This window comes from Protopterus annectens, chromosome 11.part0 (genome assembly GCF_019279795.1).
Source record: "Protopterus annectens isolate FY-2018-M chromosome 11.part0, PAN1.0, whole genome shotgun sequence".
NCBI lineage: Eukaryota > Metazoa > Chordata > Ceratodontiformes > Protopteridae > Protopterus > Protopterus annectens.
The window spans coordinates 1,356,644,602-1,356,664,093 of NC_056745.1; the positions used below are offsets into that span (position 1 = coordinate 1,356,644,602).

Consider the following 19,492-nt stretch of genomic DNA (forward strand, 5'->3'; position numbering starts at 1 on the left):
AATAAATCCAATCATCAGTCCAAATAAAACACAAGAACAGTAGAGCAGACCAAGGCTGAGTAATAGCATAAGAATGCAACAATTCTTCTTCTTTCAGCTTTTCCCAGTTAGGGGTCCCAACAGCAGATCACCTGTCCGCTCATGATTGGCAGTGGAGTATTATGGTGTCGAGTTGCCAGCCCAGCGACCAACCTTCCACAGAAGTTACACACACACACACACACACACACACACACACACACACACACACACACACACACACACACACACACACACACACACCTAGGGCCAATTTAGGGTGTCCAATTCACCTACAGCATGTCTTTGGGATGTGGGAGGAAACCGGAGCAACCGGAGGAAACCCACATGACCACAGGGAGAACATGCAGACCCCGCACAGAAAGCACCCTAGCCAAGGATCGAACCAGGGAACCTCTTGCTGTGAGGCGACAACACTAAGTGCTGCACCACCGTGGCCGCCCAGGATAAGAACACAGCAATTAGATGTATAAAAACATGGAACTGTTTAATAAATGAGACCAGAAGACATAAACAGGTAAGCACTTTCACCAAAAAGGCTTCTTCAGACCATACACAAGTTAAACACAGCCAGCTGAAATACTATCTTGCCCAAGTGCAAATAATTAAAGCTACTTAGAACCATTTAAAGTGACACCACCTAGAGATCATATAAACCCATTAAGTATAGTATAAAAAATACATATATAAAGAATATAAATGAAATAAAAATAAAAATAACACACTAATTACTTAATATTCAGAGCTCTAAATTTAAGAATAGGTTTCAGAGGGACTTTGTCATTGAGACCAAGTCCCCGATCTGCTCTCAACCTAATATAATTCCTAACATCTTCACCACAGCGATTAGGTTTAATCACCTCAATAACCAAAAATTTAAAAGTGTGTTCGGAACCCGCTTGTACAACATGTTTAGATAAAGCATTATTACCAGACTTGACTCTAATATGATATAAGTGCTCTCTTATTCTGTCCTTAAACATCTTGTCGGTTTTACCAACATAATATGACCAGCAGGATACACAGTAAGCTAGATACACAACATGTTGTTTACCCCCTTTCCTGTAACTAGTTTAGTCCAGATACAGATTCTTACTTTTAGCACTTGAATTTGCTTATTCGTGATCAGCACTTGTTCAGAACTTGTAAGCACTAAATAACCTACTAATTACTACAGCACTCAACCTTCCTCATTACCTAGAGGAAAACAGTTTTGGTACTTACTTTCCTCACTTGCTTAGAGAAAAACAGCTCTTGTACTCACTTTCCTCACTTGTCTAGAGGAAAATAGTTTTTTATTCAGGCATGTCCAAGGGTCAGCTCCCACTGTTCCCTCCTGTCTATCTGATGAATCTGGGCATCTTGGGGCAATGTAGAAATGGCCTCATGTACACAGACAATCCTCTCCTCCTACCACCCAACACTACAACCTGTGAGAGATGCACTTATCTAGTCAAACTGGAGGTAAAGCTCTCTCCAATCAAGACTGAAGTTGACAGTCAAGAGGAGAAGGTAAACACTTGCACCACACCACACTCATCACATAGTCTCACTAAATCTACACCACCAAAATCCACATATAGAAACACAAAAACGCGGAGGCTCTCAATAATAATCTGCTCAAGCAACAGAGACCTCCAAAGCAGAAATGCAAGCAACCTCCAGCCCCCAACACAACCCAAATGACACATAGCCCGCAGACTCAGTGTGCCACTCAACCACAGCCAATAAGGCAAAACAACGTACCCAACACACTAGTCATAGGCGACTCTATAGTCAGGCACACTGATGTCCCACTCACCAGGCTAAACAAGGAGAAGGTTACTGTCAGCTGCCTGTCGGGTGCCAGGATCCGCCACATAACCCATGCACTCAGGTCACTCCACAACAAGTACAAATATGACTCTGTCATTGTCCATGTTGGTGTGAACGACCTGAGACATACCTTCCTGGACTACATGAAAAGAGACATGGAAGAGCTCTCCGATCTTGTAGCCCAGGCAGGTATGACCCTAGCCCTGAGTAGCATTCTGCCGTCACCCAGAATGATGCCTAAGTACAAGGACAAAATGATCAACTTCAACAATTGGCTAAGCTTCTGGTGCATCAGACCACAATGCTTTGCCAGAGATGGCCTGCACCTGTCACCCCTGAGATTCCGGATACTGGCTAAGGTTCTTGCCGCCCCTATAGTGCCTTTTTTAGGCAAGGTTCAAATGACAAATTTACCACCGTAACAGGAACAGGCAAGCAAAAACTGAGGGTGATGCTACTCAATGCTAGAAGTCTAAATCTCAAAATGCACTTACTCGAGGCACTCCTGGAGAACATCGATATCTGTGCAGTGACTGAGACCTGGTTCAAGGCTCCAGAGAGCACCCCTGCACTACCAGCCTATAACTCATACCACACTTTTCGGCCATGTAACCTGGACCGGAACACCAAAGTCGGAGGTGTGTCCATATTCATTAAGGATATCCACACCTCCAGGCTAGTTGCTCAGCATAATGCAGCCGAGGTTATCCAAGTGCAACCAACTCTGGGCAAAACTGCAATCCAAATTGTAGCTTGCTACAGATCACCCACCATGCCCCAGGATTCCCACTCCTCTTTTCTTGATGTACTGGAAAATATTAGGGTTCAACCAAACACCCTAATAATGGGCGATTTCAACTGCGCCACCATTAACTGGGAAAACTACTCATGTACCAACTCCTTCGCTCAACGCTTTCTGGAATTCATAAACTCCATTGCCCTGGATTAACTTATCCACACCCCCACCAGGGGCAACAATATCCTAGATCTAGTCAATACCAATATGAATGACTGGTGTTCCAGACCTGAAGTGAACACCTCATTGGTCCGATCCGACCATAAGCTAATTACCATAGATATCCACATCCTGCCTCCACCCCCCATTAAGGAAACCATGGTAAAAAATTTCTCCAAAGCCAACTTCATGCTTCTTAAGAAAGAAGTGGTGAACTTCATGACACCCATGCAGATGGACAATACAGTTACGACTACTGAATCCTATACAATTGCACTTTATAAGCACTTACACGAGTGCATGGATCGTGCTATCCCAAACAGAACCAAGACGCTATCCTCCAAAAAAAGGAAGCCAATCTAGTAGTCCCCTGTCATAAACAAACTGTACAACAGAAGGAAGAAACTCTTACAAAAGAGAGTAAAATCCCACGAGTGGAGGAGCTCCCTGGTCAGCCTCAGTAAGAAGCTGTGATCCCTGATAAAATCCTCTAAAGCTAGTTATGAAAACAAAATCGCCACTGATTCTAAAGACAACCACAAAGCATTCTATAGCTATGTCAAGAATCTCAATGGCAACACTCAGATCTGCTCTGAGTTACAGCACAATGGCACTAAATATACAGACCCAACTGATATTGCCAACATCCTCGCAGATAGGTTCAGTGCTAACTTTACCCCCCCCCCTAAAGAGCCCATATTTATACCAGAAGAATGCAAAGTTCCTGTAATCATGGCTGCACAGGTAAAAACCACACTCTCCAAAGCCAAGAACACAGTATCCATGGGAACAGACAACATCCCAGGCTGAGTTCTACATGAACTACAGAACGAACTGGCACACCATGTTCAATCAATGCCTCACCTCAGGCTTTGTGCCTGCTGAATGGCGCACAGCAATGGTTATCCCACTCCACAAGGGGGGAGCCACCACAGACCCCAGGAACTACCGCCCATTAGCCTGATGAGCCTGGTCTGCAAGGCCATGGAACGTATCATCATGGAACTTATAAACAAAGACATTGGTAATCTCCAAACTCTGGATCCCACCCAGTTCAGGTTTGTAAAAGGCAGATCATGTCTCCTAAACCTGATAGACTTCTTTAAAGCAGTCACCAAAGCCGTAGACAAGGGTAAGGTGGTTCACACAGCCTATCTAGATCTTGCCAAGGCTTTCAACACCATCCCCCACTCTGAAATTATAGATAAACTCACTAAACTAGGTATAAATCCCTATGTCACAAGATGGGTTGCCAAATGGCTCACTGACAGAACCCACACTGTGAAAGTAGCAGACTCCAAATCAAACTTCAGACCAGTGACAAGTGGAGTACCACAGGGTTCAGTCCTGGGTCCTCTCCTGTTTGGTATCTACTTCTCTCAAGTACAGGCTAACACAGTAGGTCTTTGGCTAATGAAGTTCGCAAATGACTGCAAACTAGGAGCCATAATCGAAACTCCTAACGATGTGGACATTCTACAAAAGGGCCTCACTGAGACAGATGCCTGGTGTCAAAGCCATGGCTTCAAGCTCAATGCCAAAAAGTGCATTGTCATCCCCTTTGGTAAAAACTCTGTACCCATGAACTACAACATATGCGGTAGTATACTTAACACCGAAAGTGTGATAAGAGACCTTGGGACACAGGTGGACAGTAATCTCTCCTTTGATAATCACATCGCCACAGTAGTCAGGAAATCCTTCTACGTGGCACACCTCATCACAAAAGGTTTCTCATCCAGAAAAAAAGAGGTCATTGTTCCCCTCTACTCATCACTCATTAGACCCATTATAGAGTACAACGTCCCTTTTGGTATGTACCTCACAAGACATCTACAGCAACTGGAAAGGTCGCAGAAATACCTCACAAAGAGGATTACCATCCTCAAACAGATGCCCTACGCAGACCATCTCAAAAAACTCCAGCTTTACTCCGTCGCATATCGCCTACTTAGAGGTGATCTCTGCCTAACATACAAAGCTATGTCAAACCCAGAGCTGTTGGACATGCTGCACTTAAAGAAATCCCAATCCCTCCGAGCTACACGCACTAGGGACCTAAACCTTGTCACCACAATAAACAGAACATGCCAGAGGGATAGATTCCTGTCCCAGAGACTTCCCATACTCTGGAATAAACTACCTATCTATATCAAACAAAGCTCCTCATTAGCACTCTTCAAGAAAAATCTTGATGATTGGATGGGAAATAGGAAATTCACCCTGGGGATCAACTCTGTGGCTCTGCTCAACAGTGGCACAGGAAAATAATTTTCTTGGGTGGCAAAAGCCAGGGTACCTTTTTGGCTGGGCTTCTATAGGCCCCAGGGCCGATAGTCTAGTACCTACCTATGAACCTATGTTCTGTCTGACTACTGGCTACTGCATCAGATTTATACTTATATTTAGTTATAGGATGGAAAAAGCATCCACTGCTGTCTATATACCTACAACAGTTACAGCGATTACAACACACAGTACCCATAGCCACTGTACTATTAGGACCCTTAGGATAGCATAACATCATTTTTAAATTAAGTTTATTCTTATAGACAAAAGTGGGAGTGTCTCCTATAATCTGTTTAATGTCAGGGTCAACAGTTAAAATATCTCAATTCTTACTAATAATTTCTCTGATCTCATCAGCATCCTGTGTATAGAATAGTGGGATCTTAACCTGGTGACTTAATTCCTTACTCTCATTGCTGGATGCATCCATTCCATGATCAGAAAAATAAGGATGTGCTACATCTGTCCTCAACACAGGTATTCCATCCATCCCATTATGAATTTCAGAGTTGTTATAGCCTCTTGCTAACATCCTCTCCTCTAGACTTAATTCCACTTCAAATACCTCCTCAGAGGCATTCAGCCTTGACACACGCATGGCCTGGCCCCTTATAACATTCCTAAAAACATAACTGAGGTGTCTATGCAAAAGGGTGTTCCTATAGCAGAACTTCCTATGCACCCCAGTATTAACCACTCCATTACTTAACCTCTCTATTAAAACATCAAAGTATGCAATTCTAGTCTCAGAGGATGTAATAGTAAACTTCAGAAAACTAGTCAACCCATTCAATTGTTGAAAGAATGAGTCCAATTGTTATGAACTCCCTGTCCAAATAAAGAACAGATCATCCACAAAACGTCTATAAAATGGGATAAATGCAGCAACACCATGTAATGTAAACAAAAATTCTTCCTCCCAGGTAACCATGAACATGTTGGTGTAGAGCTTTTACAGGAAAGTGCAAACTGTTAAGTGCTTACTGCCCTAACTGCTTAAGCTAACAGACACCAATGTAGAATTTCCTCCTTTCGTTTGCCACTCCTAGTTTACCAGTTTCCTAGTTAAGAGATAAATTGCAGGTCAGCCATAACCAGCAGTTTGTATGTGTCACCCATACCCTATTGTTGTAATTCTAGTTCATGTTGAATTGTGATAAAAAGGGGGAATACATCCAATTTAGACCTTTAGTGTTGACTATATCAAAGCAGTGTCTGAGGCATTGAATTGGGTTGCAGTTGCATGTTTTTAGTACTCCTCGTTCAGGAACTGTCTGGTTTGGTTACTCTGTTAAGGAAGATAAATGAGAGGGATAAACTGGCAAACTAGGAGTGGCAAACAGCCTACCTTCAGAATCTGTGCTTCTCTGTAAACAACCTTGTCTCAAAAGGAGGTATTGCCAGCCCAGCTATCAGGAATTTTGTAAATAATTATATGTCATTTGTGAATATCAACATGACTCATATGCTTGTGTTACAAATGTATTAGAACTGCCCGTTGTGTGTACATCAAACTGCTGGTAGAGAAGTGTGTGTTGAAAAGGATTGTAAAGTACTGAGCTTTACAAATGTATCCACTGTGTACCCTACTGGAACAGAACAGAAATGTACATACACTACTGTAACTGTTTAGATGCATATATTTTAACAATGGAATTGGAACACAAGAGGTTAATTTCAGAACAAATAGCTGAAAATTTAAATTACTTTATGACCACGTAATAAAAGGATGTTATCTTTCAGTTTCAGAGCAGTAACAGACACAATATCTAGAATTAGAGGTTTTCTGCATTGTCTTGCATGTGTTTTGCTGTTTTATGACTTACAGGATCTGCCTTAGATCCAAGAAAAGCCTTGTTTATGTATTTTCACAGGTAGATGCTAAATGCTACCAGCTGCATCAATGGTTGTTTTTCACCTGGGATAGAGCTGGATGAGAAGAAGTGATGTCATCCTGCAAGCTATCCTAGCAGTAATATTTGGTATATTAATTTAAGAATGCTCTGAGAGAGACGGAGTATTCTGTATTTTTCTTTGACCTGACAACATCAGCTGGAAGACACACTCACCACATCTGCCTTGCTTGCTATGTAAGTAAGTTAACTAGGGTGTAGTAATTCTCTTAGAGTCAGTCAGGAATATAGTGAAGTATAGTTTAGTTTTTTTTTTATTTATTTGAGACTGTCCTGCAATGTTGTTTTAAATATTTCCTGTGATTTTGAACTCTGATGTTACTGTGACCACATACTGAGTATTTTCTTGTTCTTTTATTATTTACTATTAAATATATTTAAACCTTTCATTGTAGATGATATTTGTGAGACATGTTTAAGTTTTGGGAGTACTTGCATATTTATTTGGTGACACTGTGGGCCACTCCTAATAGCCTTGCTCTTGGTCAACCTACTGTTTGTATTGATAGTAACATTACACAGTATGATTGGGCACCCTTTGTTGAGGGCCTTAAAGTAGCTGATAAGGATGTGGCTGGTGGCAGTGATAACTATCTTATTGTCTGGGCAGAAGGAGCATAGCTAGTAAACCTGTGCTAGCCTTTCCCAGGTAGGTATGTATGTATGTATGTATAAATCAAACCTCAAGGAGAATGTGTCAGCTACTTGGGCAGGGACACAATGCACTGGTTGGACAGAGAGGGTGCTGGAGGTCTTGGCTTTGCTTCTCTGTCGAGATCCCAACCCTATAGCTGTGCCAACGGGGAGTCTTATTGGAGATCTGGAGAAACAGCGAGATACCAGCCCCAGACTGACTGTGGTCTGTGTGTGCTCTTAAGGGAGAACTTCCACTTGATGCAGAGAGCTGCATCTGGAAATACTGTGTGTGCAACTGTCATCCTCCCAATGCATGTCCTCCACTGTTGCCAGTGATGAGGATTGAGGCTCCTTGATTACTGGGCCAGTGGTGGGGTGTCACATATATTGGTGGGCAGTGGTGGGATATCCAAATCACATATATTGGTTGGCAGTGGTGGCATATCCACACACTGGGATTCAGTGATGTGGATATTGAATTCCTGTAGCTTGTAAACAGTGGTCACTAAGGAAGGTGTTTGTACTCTTAATCAGCCACACAGTGAACATTTAGAGTTTCACATCACAATAGTTTTATTTACTTTTTGTTAGCTGAGATAGTCAGGGAGAGCAGGCCAGGATGTCAGCAGAGGAGTATGGCAAGCTGACATGGAGCCAATTGGCTGAGATGTGCCAAGCCAAAGGAATGGTGCATGCCAGCCTGACTAAAGCAGAAATGATTGCAGCCTTAGTCACAGCTGCATCACAAACCAGCAACCAGGAGGACAATCAGACTGGCCTTGGGAATATACAACTCTCAGAAAATGGACAGTTCATCCTTTCCACAGAGGACTTAAAAATCTGTCTGGAGTTAAAGAGACTTGAACTGGAGGCAATTATTTGGAAACAGAATCAGCAGAGAGACTGAGACATGTGGAGGCTGAAGAAAATGAGAAACTGAGATGTCTGGAAGCTGAGGAAAAGGAGAGGCAGAAGCAACATGAAAAGGAGATGCTGACTCTTCGCCATGGTCATGGAGGTAATGGGGAAGGGAGTAACCGAACCCTAACAACAACAAGGGTCAGTAAAGTGATAATTTTGACAATTTTATTCATATGTTTGAAAGTGTATGTAAACAGTACAATGTTGATCAAGGTCTCTGGGTATGGTTCCTGATCCCCTTACTCCATGTTAAAGCTGTAACTGCTATTTCTAAAATTTCTGATAGTGACTGCTTAAATTATACTAAAGTTAAAAAATGTTTGAGTGATTTAAGTTAACACCTGAAGCTTACTGAAAACGTTTTGTGTGCATAGACACAAGGCAGATGAAAGTGTGTGTGAATATATTGCTGAGTTAGGCACTTATTTTCATAGACGGGTGAGTGGGTGTCAGGTCACCACTTCTGAAGGACTGGCAGACCTTTTGGTAAGGGAACAAGCCCTTAGTACTTTGCCTGAGGACATGAGAATCTGGTTAGCAGATAGGCAATGTAACACAGCAGATGAGTGGGGGGAAAAGGTAGACTTATACCTAGCAAGCAGGGCATCACTGCACAGGAAAGGGATACCCAGTGCTGCTCATGGGTCTAAGGGAACCCATGTTGGGCAGCCTAAACCACCTCAACAGTGTCCACCAGTAGCAGGTACACAGCCAGGACCAAGGCTTAAATGTTTTAAATGCAGCCAATGGGGCCATATAGCATACAGATGTCCACATAGGCAAGGTGGGGGACAAAAGGTGGGAGAGCCAGTAAGTGGGAATGACAGAATGCCAGCAGTAAGTTGTCTGGAGACAACAAGGGTAGCAAACTACCATAAGAGGTTGTATCTTATCTTTGTAGATGGGAAACAGACCACTGCTAAGACATACACAGCCTCTGACCTAAACATTGTGAAGCCTGCAATGGTTAAAGAGGAGCACTACTTGGGCAGTCTACTCCTGTCAGAGCTTTAGGAGGGACCCCATTTCAAATACCTTTAGCTAGGGTTCACCTTGACTGGGAGGGCAGAAAAGGAAGCAAGCAAGAAGGTGATTTTGAGGATATCCCTGCAGATGTCCTGATAGGGATTGATTTTGATAATGCAGTACCTTATGTGCATACAGTTATACGCAGTCCAGCTTAGAGATAAGCATGTGGGTCTGGTAGCCTGGGGGGCACCCAGACAGACTGCACACTTGAAGCCAGGACTGGTGTGATGGTTACTTCAGGAAGGGATCTACCCTGTAGCAGTGAGACTGAATGTGAGCCACAGCTGCTTGTGGGTGCTGATGTTCCCTTGGACAGAGTGGCTGCAAGGGCATAGGTGAGTAGTAGTACCCAGGCTGACAGTGAGGCACTGCTGTCAGGGAATACCAGACTTCCTGTGGAAGGGGAGATGGGAAGGGTTACAAAGAGAGAGTTAAGATAGGCTCGGCTCTCAAACCCTACATTACAAGGCATGAGGGTGGTAGCTAGTGAGGCACCTGATTGTCAAGGAAAAGGGGAATCAGTACACTTGGACAAAGGGTTACTGTACAGAGAGTGGACCCCTGTGGGAGGGCTACAGGGTGAGAGAATACAGCAGATGGTAGTGCCCAGAGCCTACTGTCTGGCACTTCTAGCCATAGCCCATGACATTCCCTTTGCAGGTCATATGGGCATAAAGTGTACAAAGAGACGTATTACGCAGAACTTTTATTGGCCTGGGATTTTCAGAGATGTAACAGGGTACTACAGGACCTGTGAGCAGTGTCAAAAGGTAGGCAAGGCAGGAGACAAGGTGAAAGCTTCTTTGATGCCTTTGCCTGTGACTGAGGAGCCATTTCAGAGGGTAACTATGGATAGTGTGGGGCCTCTGAATACCCCAAGTTCCACAGGGAAGAAGTATATCCTAGTGGTAGTAATTTATGATACCAGATATCCTGAGGCACAGCAAACAAAATATCCACAATGGACCACCACAGAGCTAAAATCCTTTTAATAAAACAACTTGAAAACCATAAAAACAAAAGAAAAATAAGTTGCAGCTTCAGCAGAGAAAATGGATAAGCACTTTCAGCTTAATAGCCTTCTTCAGATCCTCAGTTTGTTCTGCTTCAGCAAATTGTTTAAGTACGACAATCAACCAATCAGAAGTTTCAGAATGGGACAACTCCTTCTTTCTGACTATTCAGTACTTCTTAATAGGGGCACCACCCCATTGGCGCAGGTTTTATTGGAAGTACTGCATTCAAACCGGATTTTTGATCAGGCCGCAAGTCCGCTATCCATTTAACTTCGTTGATCTCTGTTTTATTGTGTATATCACCTTCCCTTATATTTTCTTGAAGAGTCTCAAGAACCATAAAGTTAAACGAATGGCCAACATGCTCCATAACATGATTTGCTAGAGCAATGATTTTCACACAGTTCTTTATATCACTCGTGGCGTAAAATCCGTTCTTTAAATTTTCTGTTGCTTTTACCTATATAAAAAGCTGAACAGTTTTGGCAAGCTGCTAAGTATATAAGATTCTTGGTGTTACAGTCAGCATAAAACTATAAGAACTTCCAGTAAATGGATGAAGAAAACAGTTTGTTGTGTTGATACAACTACATGCTTTGCAACGGCCACATATATAAGTACCTTTTTTTGGAGCTAGTCTTCTTCTTGCATATTCCATCTTTATTACACAATAATCCTTTCAGATTTTTCTTATTCTTAAAGATAAATTTAGGTGTTTCACCTATAATATTTTTTATATTTTCATCCACAGTTAAAACCGACCAATATTTTCTCACTGTTTGACAGATCTGTGAGGTGTCATTGCTGTAAGTTAGCATACATCGTAAATCATCAAAAGTCCTTTGCTGCTTTTGATATGTTTTATTAATCCTACTCTCCAAGTATAGCGGGGGGTCCTTTTTGACTTCTTATTTCATGTATCTTCTCCATGTTCATGTTAAAATATCTCTTTGTGTAACCTCTATTCTTGAGTTGTTGTTCTAAAGCAGTTCATGATTAAAAACTTCTTTGGTGCACAATCTGGAAATCCTTACCAGCTGATTTTTCATGATGTTAGAAAAAATATGTCTGGGGTGCATACTACTCTTATGGAGTAAGTGATTCCTCCATGTTTCTTTTCTAAATATGGACATGGTTATACCTCTGTTCTCATCTAGGGTTAAATTGACATCTAGAAATTCAATCATAGTAGTGGACATATGGGTTTCAAATTTTAGGATTGTAGTGGTGGTAGTAAGATAAGATATAAATTCCAACAGGGACTCTTTAGGTCCTTGTTGCACCATAAATATGTTGTCCACAAAACGTCCATAATATTGGATATTATCTTTCCACCTGTTATCATCATTCAGAACATAAATTGCTTCCCAATGGGCTAGCACTTGATTTGAATAACTATTCATGCAGGGGGTGCCCATGGCTATCGTCCAGTTTTGCCAATAGCGTTCATCTCCATAAGTAAAGATATTATTGTTTAGCACCAATTCTAACAACATACATATTCTTTGTAAAGCTGGTCCTTCCATTTCTGAATAAATAAATTGTGCCACTGCCTTCGCTCCATAATCATTAGGTATTACTGTGAAGAGGCTACATACATCCATTGTTATCATAAGTATATTATCAAAGTGTGAATAGCATCCCATACACTGATACAGGGACTCAAGAAAATGTGAAGTGTCTTTTAGTACACCTGGTGCTCTGACCAGGAACGTTTTTAGTTGGTCTGCTAAATAAATGGAGAGGGGTTCAATAATCCATCCTCTCCCTGCCACTATTGGTCGCATCGGGGGGACTTTTGGATGATTGTGGATTCTCGGATGGCCACTTATCTGTGGTATTTGAGGTTGTTCTATCTTGAAAAAAATCAACCAATTCCTGTGTGATAACCCTAGTTGCAAGCATTTCCAAGAGGGTTTCGCGAACAGTATAGACGATGAGGAGCGGCCTTAGGTCAGCTGGTGCCCTAGGCACTAGGGCTCCATGGTGCCCCCACCCTGGTCTACCTACACCAAATAAATACTGGGACAGCACCCCTGCTAGATCAGCACCCTAGGCGACCGCCTAGTTGGTCTATGCCTAAGGCCGGCTATGCAGGCGATTTTATTCAGTTCAATTTTATTCATCCTTCTATAGGTATTTTCATTCTTTAGCAGCTCTTTCATCCTTAGGCCATGCCTCTCAACCTGAAATCATAACAAATCTGGACAAAGGCACATGAAAAATAGGTACAAATCTGTACGCTGATTAACATAAAATATGCATACATAATTATGTAACCCCCCCACTCTAGTGGAATTGTGGGATACCAGCTTTTAAACACAGATTGAAGAACAGACAAAATATTACACACGCAATACACAGAACAATGGTGCTTTATTTAAATTAATATTTGAACTTGTATCAAACTTTGAACTTTGTGCAAACTGCAAAACTAAAATACAATTTTCTTTTATAAAAATAAATGAACTGCTTCAGCTACAGTCAGAAAATAAATAAGCTGGATTTAAACAGAGGAAATCAGCAGATAGGTAAATTTATAAACAGCAATTTTGACAAATGCAATCAGTTCTTTCAAAGCAGAGAAGTGTTGCCATTAATTGAATTCAGATAACCGTAATAATATGGATTTAGCTAGCAGTAGGAATACATTCAGTATAATTTCTACAAAGATCTTCATTTGAAACAATATTTTCTATCATCTATTGCAGAACTATCCATACAAAACATTACCTTTGAAACACTTACATTTAGGCTCCTGAACTAACATTGCCTTTAGCTGTTTTTTTTTTCAAATGATCAGCTACAAATAAAGTGCCTGTTGCCTTTGAAGAATAAATTGCCTATGTTACATTAAAAAAATGATAAGCTAGTAATATTGCAATAGAGAATGGATGGCAAACTGATAGGTTCATAGTTACTAGGTATTTCTGCCAAAGAGGACATTCTCAGGACTGCAGCATCCACCCCCCTTAAAAGTATACCTTTTACACACACCTTGTTGGAGCCGACCAGTGCTAATTTTTCAGTTTCAGGAAGGATGGCAACAAGTCACCCAATAAAACGCAGAGGCTTATAATGAAATAATTAACAGACTGATACTGTTTGCACATCATTATATTTAAAAATAGCTAAAGGCTGCACATAGCTCAATGTTTTGAAGCCTGCACAGTGAAGGAAACCAACAGAGTTATAGCAGTTTCCAACTTATTTTAAAAACTCACTGCAGTGAAATCATCTAACTCCCAACATGTTGGTGCAGCGACAAGGTGTTCAGGAACTTAGTTTTCCCAGATGTCCTCTATTCCAGTAACTCCAACATGCTAAAGCACACAATGGCATACAAGCAGGATCATAATGGAGGCATGCATGCCCTCAAACACAGCTGGATTTTAACACAACCTAGGCAAGTAAAGACAGCTTTGCTTGATGACAAACTCTTCTCTAGATAGCAATTTTTAAAAGGCCAAATATTTAATGGGTGCTGCACTCATATCAGTGCTGTTTGCAAATTTTCAACCTAGACTAGGTGACAAGATAAAGTTGTCAATATGGTTGGCCAGAGGAAAGGCAGAAGCACCCCCAGTCTGATGTACAATCAGAGAGGGAGGTGTAGAACTAAATGCCACTTGTTTAACTCCTGGTGGAGGAAAGGGATGCCTTATGAAATGTTTCACTTACTACAAAGCAAGCCACCCTGACACACGTGTGCATATACTGTCACATTAGGAAGATGACCATCACTACTACACAGCACATCTCCAAGTGAGTAGGAAATCTTAACCAACCACCAGGGAAAGAGGAAGACTCAAGAAAGCCTGGACCATTGCCCCCCCTTCCCCTTTCCCTTCACTTCCAGACACACAATAATATAGACAAGCCACTAGGCTCAGTCCAAAAGGAAAAGGAAAGACCCTACCAATGATATTAGAGAGATATTATAAGGTTACGCAGGAACAATCTGGGGAGACAGAGAGAGAAAGAGAGACTAATCCAGATAACAGACTTTGAGAGTTAAAAGGTATTACAGCTGTAAACTGGTGAGTGGAAAAGAGCAGAAGGGGGGAAAACAAAGAAAATAAATGCAGCTTAACAACAGAGTATGGTACACACGGTCAGAAAATAAAAGATGCCACATATATCTATGGCTAGTAAGGAGCTGACTAGAATGAACTATAGAAAAAAATCAATCCCTGTTGATAAGAAAACAGGCTGTATCACATACTACAACAGCAGGACTCTGCTGCCTTAATCTCACAATGATTCAGCTTTCAGTCATTTCCTAAAGTCAACCTGCCTGCAAAAGGGAATGTGCAAATAATTCCACCTCCTATCATGAAAGTAAAAAATAATGACACATTCTATTCTTGTGCACAAATTGAGACTTAAGTTATGAATGCAACCCTCCACCCCCACCCAGTAATATGCGGAAGTGTTGTAACTTCTGTTTGATACCACCTACAGCTATCCTAATGGTGGGTGTAGTGCTTTGGCCTTTTACTTAGTTTGGCTCACCCCTGGACCCCAGAAAGTAAGACAGTCAACTGTCAGGAGCAACCTGCAACTGGGAAGCACCACTGTTATCACTTTTTCTAATAAAAATAACTGGGATCATACTGCAGATAATTTGAGGTGACCTACTAATTGGCCAAAGCATTTAGGAACTGTCTCTGTCCATTAATAGTGCAAGAGGCAGTCCTGGGGTGAATGTTCTGTTTCTCATCCACAGAACCAAGTTGCACCAAGATGAACTTTGTTTTACACAGATGGAGAGTCTGTTCCAGAGCAGTGGTATCCTCTGTGAGACACACCTGTCCCTCAAAACCATTCTGTTGATGTTGCAGAAGAGGTTTAGAACCCCAGATGGACTTATAAATGCCCTGGTAGTAATTAGTGAAGTATATAACTATGAACGTAAAACCTATATGACGTTAGTGTGTGAGAGAGAGAAGAAGAATTGCAAAGTGTAAAACGGAAGAGCTAAAAAAAAAAAAAAAAAAAGAGACGGCAACATCTATACTTCTCAACCTCTCAGAGCAAGAAATCTGGACAAAGCCAAAAATAATGGGAGGAACAAAGCCCCCAAAATAGGGACAGATTTTAAATATTACTTTTATATACTTATTATTATTTGACATTTGTTAACTGGGTTAGTCCATCTGAGTCAATGGCCCGTTTTCAGTGGAGACCCGAGGAGAAAAGCTCCAACAATACAAACAACAGTTGCTAGAATAACAGGTTTTGTATTATTATGCATTTTCTGTAGGATATGAAGTCTGAAACTTAACATTCTGTCATTATTTATTATTTAATGACTTCAATATTCAATGATTTTTCCAGAAAAACACAAATTTTATGAGGAACAGACCAAACATATAAGCCAAAAATCTGGACGGTTCAGGTATGGTAACATCACAAATGAGAAAAGTCGTTGGGGAGAAAAAAGACAGGAATAAAAGCTTGAGAAAAACTTGTCAGATATAAAAATAATTATTCTACTAAATATTATAAATGATGACTAAATAATAACTAGTTGAGGTAAACAGATCATGTGATTAATTTAGATTCAGCCAGGTGAAAGACGAGCAGAGACCATTTTTTTTTAGTTCAGTTCCATTTTTAGATATGAACCTAAAGTTGAGATTGTCACCAGCTGTTGGATTTAAATAGTGAAGGAAGTGATTTATCCAAAGAGTTCTTGTTATAGTACCCCTAATAATACACACACACACACACACACACACACACACACACACACACACACATATATATATATATATATATATATATATATATATATTCACACACACACACACACACACACACACACACACACACACACACACACACACACACACACAAAATTCAAGCTAACATATTGTTTTGCAAAGAGCATCAAAATAAATACATATACCATTAGGCACAGCTGCCAAAGCTCCTAATTTAGACAGCAATTTAAAATAGAAGTCAGTATTAACAGTGGAAAGTAAATATGAAAGGTTAAAAACAGAAATTAGGATTGATGATGGAGAGAAAATAAATTAAATGCTTCATGAATTTGTCTCTAATCTTTAATACTAAGGAGTTGATTGTGTGATTTCAATTTCCATACAAACATACGCTGTTTAAGCAGACATATTAAACAGTTTGAACAAACACTAGAAAAACCTCAGTATTTCTATATTTATTTTACTAGTGCAGAGCAGTTTCCTTTACATTTGTTTTTTGAATAGTTATTGCTTCATAACAAGCAATGACACTGAAAGGCATAGAACTTTTTTCAAAAAGTATTTTTCAGGTGAAAAAATATAATTATCTTGTAGTTTGTTAAACTTGCAATGCATTATGGGTACCTCTACACAATATGCAAATAAATACTGTGCCTTTTTGTGTGCAGTTTCTCATCAGTATAAGCATAGGATATTAACCTCCGTACTATAACTGCCTTATAATTTCAACGATGATACCTCCAACCTACTCTTCCCGTAAACACACAAACCCAGCTTGAAAAAAAAAATCAGAACATCAGCAATAACTGTACAGGAAGAACACAAGTAATCAGTAAAAACAAAGAAAGCACCATAACAATAACCCTATCGCAATTACAATGCTGCTGGTCATAGACACCAGTAAGTAATCATTGTGTTATACAAATCAAAATCAAATATGAAGTCTTAGGCACATACCTCTCTCAACATCTTAACACAATAAGTCTGGACAGAGACAAAAATAATTGGGGAGGGAAACAAAGGTCAAAAATCAGGAACAAGTATTAAATAGTGATCCTGTAAACTTAGAAAGTACTAAAATAGCAAATGTTATGTTAGCATGCATTTACCAAAGGTTATGAAGTTAAAAACTCACAGCTCTGTCATTACTTAGTGACTTCAATCCTCAGTTAGCCAGGAAATCACAACTTTTATGAGGAACTGGCTAAAATTTAAGGCACAAGCTCAAATGTGAACAACTGAGAGTTACTGCTAGACACTGCTGTATTGAAGCTATTTGGAAGCATTCAAAACAAATCACAGATTAGAAGCTGAAACTACCAGAACTGTAACAGTACAACACAGAAACACACTTGACTGCTGCTGCACTAGACTACTGGTAACATCACAGATGATACCAGGTTGCCTTGCTAAGTCGGTTCAGTTGCTTCACTTGCTCTAAAGCCTGTCTAAATTAATTTAAAACAAAAGAGTGTCAGCTGTTCTCACTCGTCCACCATGTCTTGATGACTCTCTCCTGATGCTGGCTGCAACATGCCGAACTTGCCATAAATAAACACAAACAGTAGAGTCACACCCCTGGAGCCTTCAGCTGAATTCCGACAGGCTAGTAGTCTACTCAGGAAGCTGACCTTATTGCGCACCCCCCTGCATGCGATGATGTCAGCAAAAAAGTTCACAAAAAAACAAAAAAACCCTGGAAATTCATGAATTAAGGGGGCCACTCGGGAATTCGTGTCACTCCATTATTTGGACCTCAAAACTGGTAAATACCAAGGAACTCGGTACAGCTGAGAGGTATGCAATACATACAGGAATCCATGACCACAAGGGCTCCCCCTTTATCCACTGGTTTGATTACTAAATCATCTCTATCCATTGGCTCCTGTAGTGCTTTCCTTTCTATGAAGGTAATATTTCTATAACCCCCTTTCATATTTGTTTGCCTTAATTTCGCTACTTCTTTTTCACAAAGTCATGTAAATAGCTCCACTGCTGGATGTGGAACTGGAACAAAACTAATAAAATTGTTTATATTGTTCAGGAGGTTTAGAATTAGTTGCTCCAAACAGAGATTTCAGAATCACATTTCTCCCAAAATACTTTATATCAATTACAAATTCCCTTAACTGTGAGTTTAGGGAGGGAATAAAGGACAATCCCTTCTCCAGAACACTCTGTTCATTAGTTAGGTGACAGTTCAAAATATTAATGACTAACTTATTACATTGACAAAGTACCATTAGGTATTCACTTTTCTCTTTTTCCTTTCCCAACTGGGAGATCTGTACTTCTGTTGTTGTCAATGTTTTATTTGTTTTATTAATATTGGTAATTGCTGAAAAAACAGTATGTGGACAGCCCCTTTCTTGGGCCATGTGACACAATCAGTGGATGAGCAAGCATTGTTATTCTTGGCCTTCTTGTCTGTTTGTCATTGTTTTAGTACTCATAAAATTATCTAAGTGTAGCTCCCACTGTATTTCATTGTAGAAGTAATAGACTGTAGTTTTTCATTACACCACAATGTGGAGCTCTTTTCATGGATATAAAAGACAATTTTGAAAGTGAAAGAGGAGACTGGAACACTAGCTGAAGGAGGGAAGACTGAAACAGGCAGCTGAATGGGAAAAAGGTCATGGCAGCATGGCTGGATTTTCTTTTCTAGTGCTTTCGGACAGGGAAGTGAAGTGGCAGATTGTGTTTGTCTTTTGTTGAAATCCCGGATGATGGTACTTTGTGGAATCAGGAGCGAAGTCTGAAACCAGTAGTTCCACGCCTGCATATGATTCAGCAAGAAAAGGAGTTCCTTTGGGCCTAGTACAGAGAAGCCATAGATGATTACCAGAGTTCTGGCAGATGATTTTTCTACTTTTCTCATCAGAGGAACCACTGTGTCTGGTCACTAGGATATTTTTGATGGAGTGATGAAAGGCTCTGGCCGTCATTTTATATTTTTAAAAGATTGTGGATTCCCCTCCCCCAGTGTTTTGTGGATTATGAATAACTGGGATCCATATGAGCTCCAACTTGGGCCCCATCATTCCGGCAGCAAGACTGTAAGTAGTCACTGGCCAGTGAACAGGGTATAATAGAGTGTTTCATAGTTGATCTGTTTAGAATTGATCAAGGGGTTTGAGGGTGTTAGTA

The 19,492-nt window shown here is 40.6% G+C and overlaps 1 protein-coding gene across 1 annotated transcript in view; it reads right to left on the reverse strand.

Moving 5' to 3' along the window:
* Positions 1-19,492, reverse strand: part of PODXL (podocalyxin like) — a 601,941-nt gene that overhangs the window by 106,965 nt on the left and 475,484 nt on the right. The window lies entirely within an intron of this gene.